Source organism: Rhea pennata, chromosome 1 (assembly GCF_028389875.1).
Source record: "Rhea pennata isolate bPtePen1 chromosome 1, bPtePen1.pri, whole genome shotgun sequence".
Classification (NCBI taxonomy): domain Eukaryota; kingdom Metazoa; phylum Chordata; class Aves; order Rheiformes; family Rheidae; genus Rhea; species Rhea pennata.
The window spans coordinates 121497262-121508353 of NC_084663.1; positions in this window are offsets into that span (position 1 = coordinate 121497262).

The following is an 11092-nucleotide window of genomic DNA, read 5'->3' on the forward strand; positions in this document are numbered from 1 at the left end:
GCATTTCCCATTCAATTTGTGCCTCCTCTATAACATGCACCCAGGCAAAATAAGAAATGTATCATAATGCAATTTATACATAGCATATCATTAGCTTGCTTGAGAATGGTAATTTTTCTATATCGATAGAAAGGCAAAATACAAGTGTAGTACTGCAAAAAGTATGTTTATGAGCTGCTATAGACTCCAGATTCTGATCACAAGTGTACTTGAGTTAATTGATGAAAAATGATAAAACTCCATCCAGAGACCTCTGAAATCAGTTCAGATCAGTCTCTTGGTCTTGATAGGATCTGGATGCCTTTCTTGTACAGGAGTGGCCAGCCGGTAGCTCTTGAATAGTTTACATATAGCTCTTCTTACTCAAGAAGTAAATTTTGGTCCAAGGCTGAGCTGGAAATTGGAAATCCTGGCTGGGAGGAGTGAAGGTGGGATCAGACCAATGCAGATGCTGAGGGTGACATCCTTGAGGCACCTGTGATCCTGCTGCATGCCCAGGTTCATCCAACAGTAGCGGAGTGAGCCCTGTTATGGGCTGCTTTCTTCTCCCATGTGTAATGTGGTTTCCAGCTGTCTGGACTGTATGGTCTGTGTTGTGTGGCCCTTTGGCTTGGGAAGACAGATTAAAAGGCAAGGTGGCTGGCCACCACAGTCCTAGGACATGAGTGCAAACAAGGGTCTGGAACAAGCCCTCTGGTGCAAATGATTTTCATTCTGTATGTTTAAGTACATCCAAAGGCTAAAGATGACAAACTACAATGGAGAGGAAGGGACTTTTGTTACTGTCTGTTCTCCTAGTACTGGGCTTCAACACTCTGATAGAAGGCTGTGAACTCTTGAGTGAGTATACTTCATATTTAATTTCAAAATGACCTATGCTAGCTTTGTCATTCTGCTGTTAAATTCAATGACAAGACTCATGTTGACTTCTGTGCTGACAAGTGTAGCCCCTGGATTCTTCTGAAAGTAAGCACATTAATGGAGAAGCCTATTTAGAGTTGGACTGTGTGTTGTAAAGCTGGAAAGAGATTTCTAAATTGCTTAAGATACCATATCTATCTGTCTACCAAGCTGCTGCTTTACAATTAGAGCCACCTCATTCTTCTCTATAACTGTACATTCATTATTGAGGAAAATCCTTGAGCTTCTTCCACACTCCTGTCATTTCCTAACTCAGAGAAATGATAGCAATTATGACTGAGGTCAGAGTAGCATTTTGCATGTTGACTGTAATCCTCCTTATTTGTCTGTGGTTAAAAGTAGGGAATACATTTGGATATTAACACCACAGCAAGACAAGGAGGGTACTTACACTACCTGTCTTGACCTTCCAGATAAGATCACTTGAATCAGAGTCATCCTGTCAGTGTCCTTGGAGAAATGGACAAAGGAGTCCTCCAAGAGCAAGTCAGTGGAGGTCTAACCTGCATGTCCCATGTTATGTTCAAGAAAACCTAATCTCTCTGCATGGTCTACAAAATAAATCTAGGGAAATGAGGTCTGGCCACGCTGTGTGGTGATGTGTGGCATCTTCCCTGAAAGCAGAGTCATATATATCAAGCAAGGCACATGACAGCTTTCAATCCAGGCCCAGTACTGCCAATTTTACTGTGGCAGAGAAAAGGGGGACTGTGGGAGTCAATACATGTAGATACAGATAATCCCTCTTTGTACTGTTCTTAGGTGTGGAAGCTTCAGACCTCAGCCTCGGTGAAGCTATGTTGCAACTACACTGAAGCAAATGGAGCTCCGCTCTTTCACACTTCGTAAGAACATGGCACCATCTCAACTTCTTCCCCTTTAAAATAAAACCATATCTCAGTTCTGCGAGGCAAAGTGAGAGCTAAAGCCAGAAAACCCCTTTAATGGTGAGAACACAGGGCCTTTTCTTAGTGCAAATGGGATAGCAATCAAATTTTGATGATAAAAGACACCATTCACATTTCCTGTATATGTCATACTGATAATACAGTAGCCTTGGAGGGCTCTTGCATTTGATCACTGGATTAAATCTCTCATTTGTAGCACAATCGCAAAAATTTCTGCATTTCTGGCCACAGTATTAAAACAACCGTTGATTTGTGCTTCTAAAAGCAGGGGCAAAAATGTTAATATTTCAATGTCAATATTTAAATCAAGCAGCTTCCATCTCTATCACATTTTCTTTTTCAGAAGTGAGACCTGAATTCTCAGTGTCTCTCTGCTAGCGGAAAAATTCTGAAACGTAATTAAGAAGTCGCTATTCAATGGGCTGTGAAGAATTTACAGCAGTGAAATTGTCTGTGTCAGACAAATATGCTATTGATAGTCCTGTGGGAAGTAGTGATGAAAGGACTACAAATAAGAATGAGGGAGAGAAAAAGGAAATATGCTGTAAGCTGGGCTTAGTTTCAAACAGCTGGATGCTAGTGTACAGGAAGACCAATGAAGAGAGAGGCCTGGGGGGTATGCTGGTGTCAGCACTAACAAGCACGACTCCAGGAGACGTTTTGATGGGAGAACTAGAGATGCTCTGTGAGGCTTTTCTTAAAGAAGGAGATGTGGCTCATCTCTGTGTGAAAGCTTTCCACCGCTCCTGCCCGATGGGCTTTTGCAGTCTGACATGGATGCTGGTTGTGAAACGGACTAACATATCCATCAATATGTTTCTCTGGGACTGTCAGCCAGTGATAAACCAAAAGAGCTTTCTTCAGGTGAGAAATGTTCTGTGCCCATCCATAGTGGCCCCTCCAGCTTACATGGGCAACCTGCCTTGCAGAGGACATGGCCACCTTTTCTCTGCTAATCTCAAGCTCTCAGGATGGCACCAATCATCCACTAGGCATCCCTGCCCAGCCATATGGAACCCACATGGAGGGCAAAGACAAATACTGAAACGGATCACCAGATGCCCTGCTGGGATCTGCTATGCACATGACCCAGGCTTTTCACGGCTCTTTCTCCCTGTGGCTCTCCAGGATCTGTCTTACAGATCTATTCCACTGCGAATACTTCCTGGTTGCACATGACTCCTCGCACGTCCTTGGACACCCGCTTTGCTGAGAGCAGGGTCACTTTGTCCAGCTTCCATTCTTAAAACCGCTTAAGATTTAGTAACATAAAAACTGACTGATGAGTTCTTGATTGCTAAAGCCCATAGTTACTTTGTTCCCCAAATGCTCTTCCTGGGTTTTAGTCTGGGGCTGACTGGGCAACCATTTTGCTTGGGGAAGGTTCAAAACTGTTTGTTAATCTCCACAAGAACAAAGTAGACCTTTCAAAATGAGGGAAACATGAGGCCCCTGTGAGAAAGGCCCTGATTTTTGAGCAGCATGTTAGGTGCCCCTACCTTCCTGCCAAATGCCCTTCTCATTAGGCAGCAGCATCAACCAGTTTCACATAATGTATATTTAATTGTTTGCATTAAGGAGGGCCAGTTGCAAGAGGAGAAACTGAGAGGGGAACTTGGTGAGTCAGAGCATGGCCTTGGGAGCTAGGAGCCTCTGCCAGGTGCTCTAAGTTGTAGGTTTTGACTTTGCTGGTTTGGGCATTTTCTGCCCATTCTCTACAAGTTTTTCCCGATGCTTCTGGAGAAATAACTTCTAAGTAGGCTTCAAATAGGAGATACCATCAACAAAGCTGAGTGGTGCTCCAGAGGATAACTTAGAGTGACTTAATTAGGCTTATTCCTCTTCTGTGCTGTTTTCTGAAAGAGCCTCTCTTCCCACTGGATGTGGTCGGAGCCAAGAAGGAGAGAATCACTTGCTTTAAATAAGCTTTTGTGACCAACCTCCAGCAGGCTGAACTTTGCCTTTAACAGCTACCAGTGAAAGTGGTGTGAGAGTAACAAGAAGCACTGCATGTATCCAAATACCTGCGAAAGGGAATGCAAGAACTATGGGTGTTTTTATTCTCAGCACTCGGGAGTGCCCTGATATTTTCATCCTCTCATAAAAGCAGGTAAATTAACTGGCTGAAACATGTCAGCTAGATCTAATGGTTGAACACACACACACAAATCCTGCTGATGGAGAGTGTTTCCTTCATGACATCATCTTACATTTCTTGACTGCATTTTATGGGTTTTCCTCTGAACTGCTTAGCTTTCTTTTGCATATAGTCTTCTGGTCTACACAGCCATAAATCATCCAAAATTTTCTCCCTGTACAAATGGCTGATGTGCCAGTCCGAGAACATCCCCAGATGTCTAGTACTGTAAGGAACAGTAGTAGTACCTCTTAGCTGTATATGCTAGCATGTAAATACACTGTTGGGTATAAGAAAATAATTACTTTGTTTTCTTCATGAACTGTATAACTAGATAAAAAATGTAGGCAAAAATTTCTCATCAGTTGAAGCAGTGGTTGGAAACTTGAGGCCAGCGAGGGAAATAGTAAAATGAATAGGTTAAAAAATATTTGGTAATTTCTCCTTTAATTAGCTTTAGTGAAACTCCTGCCTTTATCAGCCAGAAAAATGATTTTCCCATGGACATCATAGCTCTACTGCCTAGATGGATATATAGCTCACTCAGACATAGGAGGCCCATGCACTGTAGGTACTGTTGTTTTTCTGCTGAGTCTTTTTTGTCAGCGAACACTCTACTGTAGTGCCCTGGTGGTCAGGGCTTCAGTCCTGCATGAACATTTGGTTCCCATTCATAGTAGGTGGGTAATCCTAGTTGCAGCAGGACTTACTGCTACTGGCTTGATCTCACCCATTTACCCTTTTAGTAGAAGGAAACAAAACAAGTTCATCCGTATTTTCGGAAAGACCTATTCCTGTGCTGTGGCTGTAGCAAAATGGGCAGAAGAGGATAAATGGCCCTCCATCTGTCATCATTAAGTTCCTCTGCCATATAGAAATGTGAGTCATTTATCTGTAGGCCTGATTCAGGGAAAATAAACCCTTGTATTTTGTTTATTTCTCTCTCTCCTCCATCTCTTTTTTTCTTACTATTTTATAGGCGCTACACAAGCGAGCATGGGACTCAGGATGGTGGAGACTAGCGAAGAGGGGTTTGCTCTGGGGTGCTCCCCAGGAGTTAAAGAAACCATGGCCAGAGTTACCACACTCTGAGGTTGCTGCAGCCCTCCAATGACCTTGCGAGTGCTGAACAAATCCGGTCAGCAAAGGAGAAGTGATTCCACAGACTCACACCGTAGCAGCTGGGTACTGTGGAACTTTGCACTGGGTTATACATTGAACATCCGCACTGTTATCTGTTCAACATCTGCACAGTTATCTGTTGACCATTCTGTTATCTTCTGAGAACATCGGTTCTGCTGTGTAACTGTCATCCAACACTGATCGACTGGATGATGAACTAATCCTGAGGAGGATAAAAGAAAGCAAGTTGCATACATCTGTGTGGACTCAGACTCATTGTCAGCTGGTTTGAGAACCTGACAACCCACCCATCAGCAGAGATGTCCCTGATACCAACTGCCAGGCAGAATATGAATCATCCTGATGCAGCTTGAGTGTGGTTAGAACAATCTAAGGAAAACAATAGTGTAGGGGTGGTCCCACAGGAACAAGGAAAGGGCAAGATGGTCATTGTGCTGTGCACCTGTGGCTTAACTGTAGAGCTCTGATATGTATATCAGTTTTTAGTTCTGTTGTATTTCTAGATTTACTATACTTTTTAGCTTTGTTATATTTGTATATTGTCTGATATTAATTATTTAATGTTGCCCAGTGTCCATCATACATGTAGAACTGCTTAGATCTAATAAATTTTTATGCTTGACAAATCATGATGTCTTGAATTCAGCCTGACTAATCTCAGAATCTGAAAGAATCCTGAATGCCCCTCCATTGGCATGTCATACTGCTCCATCAGTTAAATTGCAGCAGCTCTAAGCATATAGACATCTATAAAGCAGAACTTTTTTAAATCTTGTGCTTTGTTACATTAATGTTCAGGTCATTCCTGCCTTGAACTTACTACAGCTAATAACTAGGAGGAGAAATAGGTTTTCAAAAATAAATGCCTCTGAGCATCCTTTTACCCCTTTTGATATTTTAAAATAAAATTTAAACATGACATAACGAACACTTGCTTTAATAGTTTTCAAGTTGCCTGTTGCACTGCGACAACAGTAGTGACCCTCTGACTGCATATGCCCTGAGCTGCAAGTGGAACAGTGGTGGCTTCAGAGAGCTTGATGTGACTGTATCTTGCAACATGGGAAAACAGCTCAACTATTTTTATTATTGTTTTATTATATATAAGAAGGTTTGCATTAGTGTTGCTGGCTGGTTCCCATTGGGCCTGGTGGATTCTAATGTGATGCAGCCTGAGCTGGTTTTCAGGAAAATGCTACAGCATCCCCAAACTTACAGGGCCAGTTGTCCTTTCACCTGCCTTAACAAATCAGGGAGTTGTGTGCAATTAATAAGGAAAAACTTCCTAATAAAGGCAGAAGTTTTGCATGCTGCCGCCTAAGGCCAGGTGTTTCTCACCAAAAGCCTCCACTTCATATGCCCCCCAATGAGTCCACACACTCCTTTTTGTGCAGGGGGCAGAGGAGAGGGAAGTTATGTTTGAGCCCTCCGACCACACAGGTTAGAGCTGGCTCCTGGGCAGGCAAGGTTGCATCTGCTGGATGAGCCCTCTGCCCTGAGCTCTGGGTACCAGACTTCCCCCAAGGCCTTGTTAGCCTAGTTTGCTCAGAGGACCTGCACAATAAACCCCTTCTGCAAGAGCATGATTGCTGTTCTGTGAGCCCATGCTGTTGCACAAGAAGTGCTGATAATTGCAAACCCTGTATTTACCTCCTGATTTTTCTTCTTCAGCAATATTGGAACTGGAAATATGAAGAGACTAGTTATTGGAGACAGAGGTCTTAAATTTTTGTTTATCAGCTGAGCACACTGAATCAAGGGAGCGCTGATCTTGGAAAGTGCTGTGCTGTGGTTCATGAGTGGACTTGGGACTCCCTCTTCTGGTGTATGGACTGGGCACCACAGAGACGAAAAGAGGCGGGATGGTTATGGTCTTCTGCAGAGGAGATGTTGACTGCTCAGAGGCGGGATGGTTATGGTCTCCTGCAGAGGAGATGTTGACTGCTCAGAGGTGTTACTGGCTAGGAGGGCAGGCCTGTCACAAGCCCCATACAGCCGCACAGCTACTTCCAAGCTCACCCTGGCAGCCCTCACCCTCTGTGTGGGCCCACAACTCAAAGGGGCTCCACTTATCTTGGTGAGAGAAACCACTTGTAAATTTTTTGACATGAGCCTCATGCCCCTGATGGGTAGTGAGGACGCTGAGGGGCTCCTGAAGGAGAAAGCTGGGGAAATGTCCTGAGGGTGTTTGCTCATGAGCTGGGTTTGCATGCTTGAAGGTCCCTGAAAGCTTTGTATCCCAGCTCGACTCGATTGTCTGCACCCTTAGTGCTGTCTGAGCTGCTCCAGGGCATCTGTGACACCTCTAGTTGCTGGTGGATATTAAAAAAGGACCCAGTGGCTGGGAGCTGGTGGCCTAGGGCACTCCAAATTTTTCTATGATGTGGTGCTCGATAACCGTATGTGAGCGACCTATTCCAGCCCTCAGCCTTGCTCTTCTCTGTCAGGGTTTCTGGGCATGCACTACCCTATATTCCTTTTTTAAAATGGTCCTCCATGATCCTGGTGCCAGGAGGTCCCAGATGGTCATCCTCCTTTTCTCCCTTCCCCTCTCTCCCTCTATCAGCCATTGAGCACCCTGTGCTGAAGCACCACCACAAACATTCTAGCTTGCAGAAAGGGAAAGAAAATGGTTATTTCTAGTAGTACTTAATGGCCTTAAGATGTAATTGTTTCCTCTGACTTGGTCCAGTGTGTGGATACCCATGAGTTCCTCCTGACACTTGTTCTTGCTCCCCAGTCATCCTTGTGTTATTCTGGAAGAAATTTTTTCTCAGGTATTGGCACATGACATATAGGGCTACTGTAGTTGTTCAGGTTGACTAAATTATTTTTCTTGTGGGACATATCTTCGTCTATTTTTTCCTCTTCCTTTGGAACTGCCATGTGCAAATTTCAATGCTTGCCTTCATTTCTCATTGTGACCTTTCACGGCCTCCCACTTTCTGTGCTCTTTTCCTAACTTTCTTCATCTTCTTTCACTGTGACTATTCACTGCAAACAGCTGATTTTGCAAGTGGCTGCCTTGCAGTGCTATTCTCCCTTAACTCTTGGTTGTCAGCTACACTCCACGGTGTTACCAGTCAAGCTAAGGAGGTTCCCTCCCATATTTACCAGTTCTTCCCATGTTGCAGCCCCAGCAAACCATGCGCTCAGATTGCACCATGCTACATCCTGCTTGGCATGACCTGAAGGGGGTATGTCCCAGGGCCCTGGTGCCGGCAGAACGGAGGGAAAGGTGCAGATTTTCCCATGGCCCCCCAGTCACACCAGGGCCAGGCTGGCCCCTGCTGCTGTGCCCATGAGCAGGTAAAAACAGGCATGTACTTACATACCTCTCTCCTTCACCCTGTAGCACTGAGCTGTCAGTGAGGGAGCATGAGCTGCTGCAGGCGCGTTGATATTTAGTTGACCCTGGGATCCGTTATGCAAACTATGGTTTTGATCTTAAAGCAAAGATGCTCAACACCTATCCTGAGCCCTCAGTGCAACACAGATCCAGGAGCAGCCTGTAGGCAGAAAGGTAGGTGTTAAATACTGAGGTTTAGCTCAGTTGGTTATAGCATGATGCTGCTAATGCCAAGATCGTGGGTTCAATCCCTGTATGAGGCTATGCTGAGGGTTGGACTAGATGATCTCCAGAGGTCCCTTCCAACCTTACCATTCTATGATTCTATGAATATTGCTTAAGAAAAGAAAAAGAAAAAAAAAAAAAAAAAGAACCAGTGGTGCTTCTCATGGACACACTCACCATCTGGGGACAGAGGTCTGAAGCACCAGGACACATCTGGAATGGCTGAATCAAAGCAGCAATTTTATTCTAAGCCTTCTGTCTCCATGATGCCTGCAAACCCAGTTTTCCCTGTTTTGGGGTGCACATTGCATTCACTAGGGTCTGTTTAAAGCAAAGGATAGGCTAAAGAACATGCATATTATGTATATGTCATGCAAACAGACGTGTGAATGCATAGAGATAAATACATATTTTTCCTAAGTAATCTGTGCTGCTACTCCAGTGTTATAAACCTGTGTGGTCACATATCAAACGTATCTGTCAGGATATGTTTGATACATTCCATGTCAGGTCACAGTCCTGAATTCAGGAATGTAATATCTTCTACTATAAACAGGCCCACCACAAGTAAGTCCTTTTAGCAAAGAGCTACGTAGTGAAGTGAGTTATGCTCTTGGCCTGATTTGAGGTGGAATAAGCTAATCTTCACAGTTTAAATAGTTTCTCTGTCCTCATCATTAGCTATGATGGCCATAGCGCTGCTGCACAGATTGGTATGCCTGGAAATGTCACCCTGAAAAGCCTCCAAGGGGATGACACTGTGCACTGCACTGCTTCACTAACGAAACACGCAGCTGATAGCGGTGGCAAGCTGCAAGTATGAGATATTATGTTGGTGAGGCATAAACATGAAGCAAGATGTGACTCTGCAGCTATAACATGAAAGTAACATCACTGAAACCAGGGGCGTTGTGTTATGGAATGTTTGTGTGAAAAGCGAAGTGGTGCTCACTCAGAAAGCTTCAGCTCCAACATACCAGTGGAGATGGGCTTACTCAGTGGGCTACCTATATCACCTCCTTGCACAAAAACATGCTTTATTGCCTTTATGTGTTGAAAATGCTCTGTTTCAGGCTTCTTCACTAAGGATGCCCCAGGGACAAGAGTTACCTGCACTGTCAGGAGGTCTGAATCCCCACAGCTAGTCTCCCCCTGTCTGGGCACTAAGTTCCCACAGCAGGAATCATTTATTTTGTATTTTGTATTGCACTGCCTACACATCATACTGCAAACACCTGAGAGACCCTCCAACTGAACTGTTGACTCTTAGGCCCCTCTTCTCCGCCAGGGAAGCCAAAGGTATCTTCATAAACAACATTTCTGAGCTTTGTACAACAAGGATTATAGGTGATGTCACCTTAGAAACTCACACACTTAAAAAAATCCTTACTTACTAGCACTTATATATTGTTAGCACTGGATTAACTAAACATTTGGCAAATCTCCTTTACTTCTCAATACTGGCTTATTTTTGGAGTTCATTTAACTTGAAGAATGAAAACTGATTAGACCTTTTGTAATGTAATCCTTTAAGGATGTTCCCAATGCCGCTTTATTTTTCCTGATGTCACTTATGTAACAGTGAGAAGCAGTCATACACAGTTTGAAAACAGCTAAATAGCTTCACTCTCTGCTTCTCTGCTAGTAGAATAATGCTTGCCTTTTTCAGCTGCTGAATAATTTCAACTCAAAACAAAATTTGTTTTTTCATCAACTCAAAAGAGAAAAAAATCCACAGTAATTCCTGACAGGATTCAGAAAATTGTTAGTTTTGAGCTGTTAATTCCTAAAATCAATTCTCCCAGAGAATATGAAAATTGCTCTTATCAAAAGTCACATCTTACTTCATTACATTTTCATATTGTGTAAGCAGTTGTCTTGCACATACTGGGGCACACTGGTCTCAAAGATAATGTCATGTGAACTTTTTGTCTAAACCTTTTTGCAACACTGTCCTGTGGGCAGCATGACCCCACATGCCTATTGGAGACTATCTGGAGATGGGATGACAAAGCGGGAATCCCTCCACAGAGCAAATGCAGGCAGCTAACGCAGCAGCTTCATATGCCTCACCCCAGGCTAATATTGTGAGCAATTCCCCAGAAAGCAGTCTTCTCATGCCTTTTTGTCCCCTCAAATGAATGCAGCTTCCATGAAGGCGCAGGGAAGGTCAGACCACAAATCCCAGTCAAGATTTAGTCCTCAGAGGAAGGCTCAACATATAGTATTGCTGGAAGAACAGACCTACATATGGCTAAATTACCACAGCTAAGAGAAACATAAATGGTTTCCCAGACATCTTTGCTCCCTCTTTTCTCCCCTCCTTCTGAAGGAAGACCACTGAAAAGGTCTTAAATTTCTGTGTCTGTCCAATTTTTTATGATCACGTACTATATTATGTCTTACCTC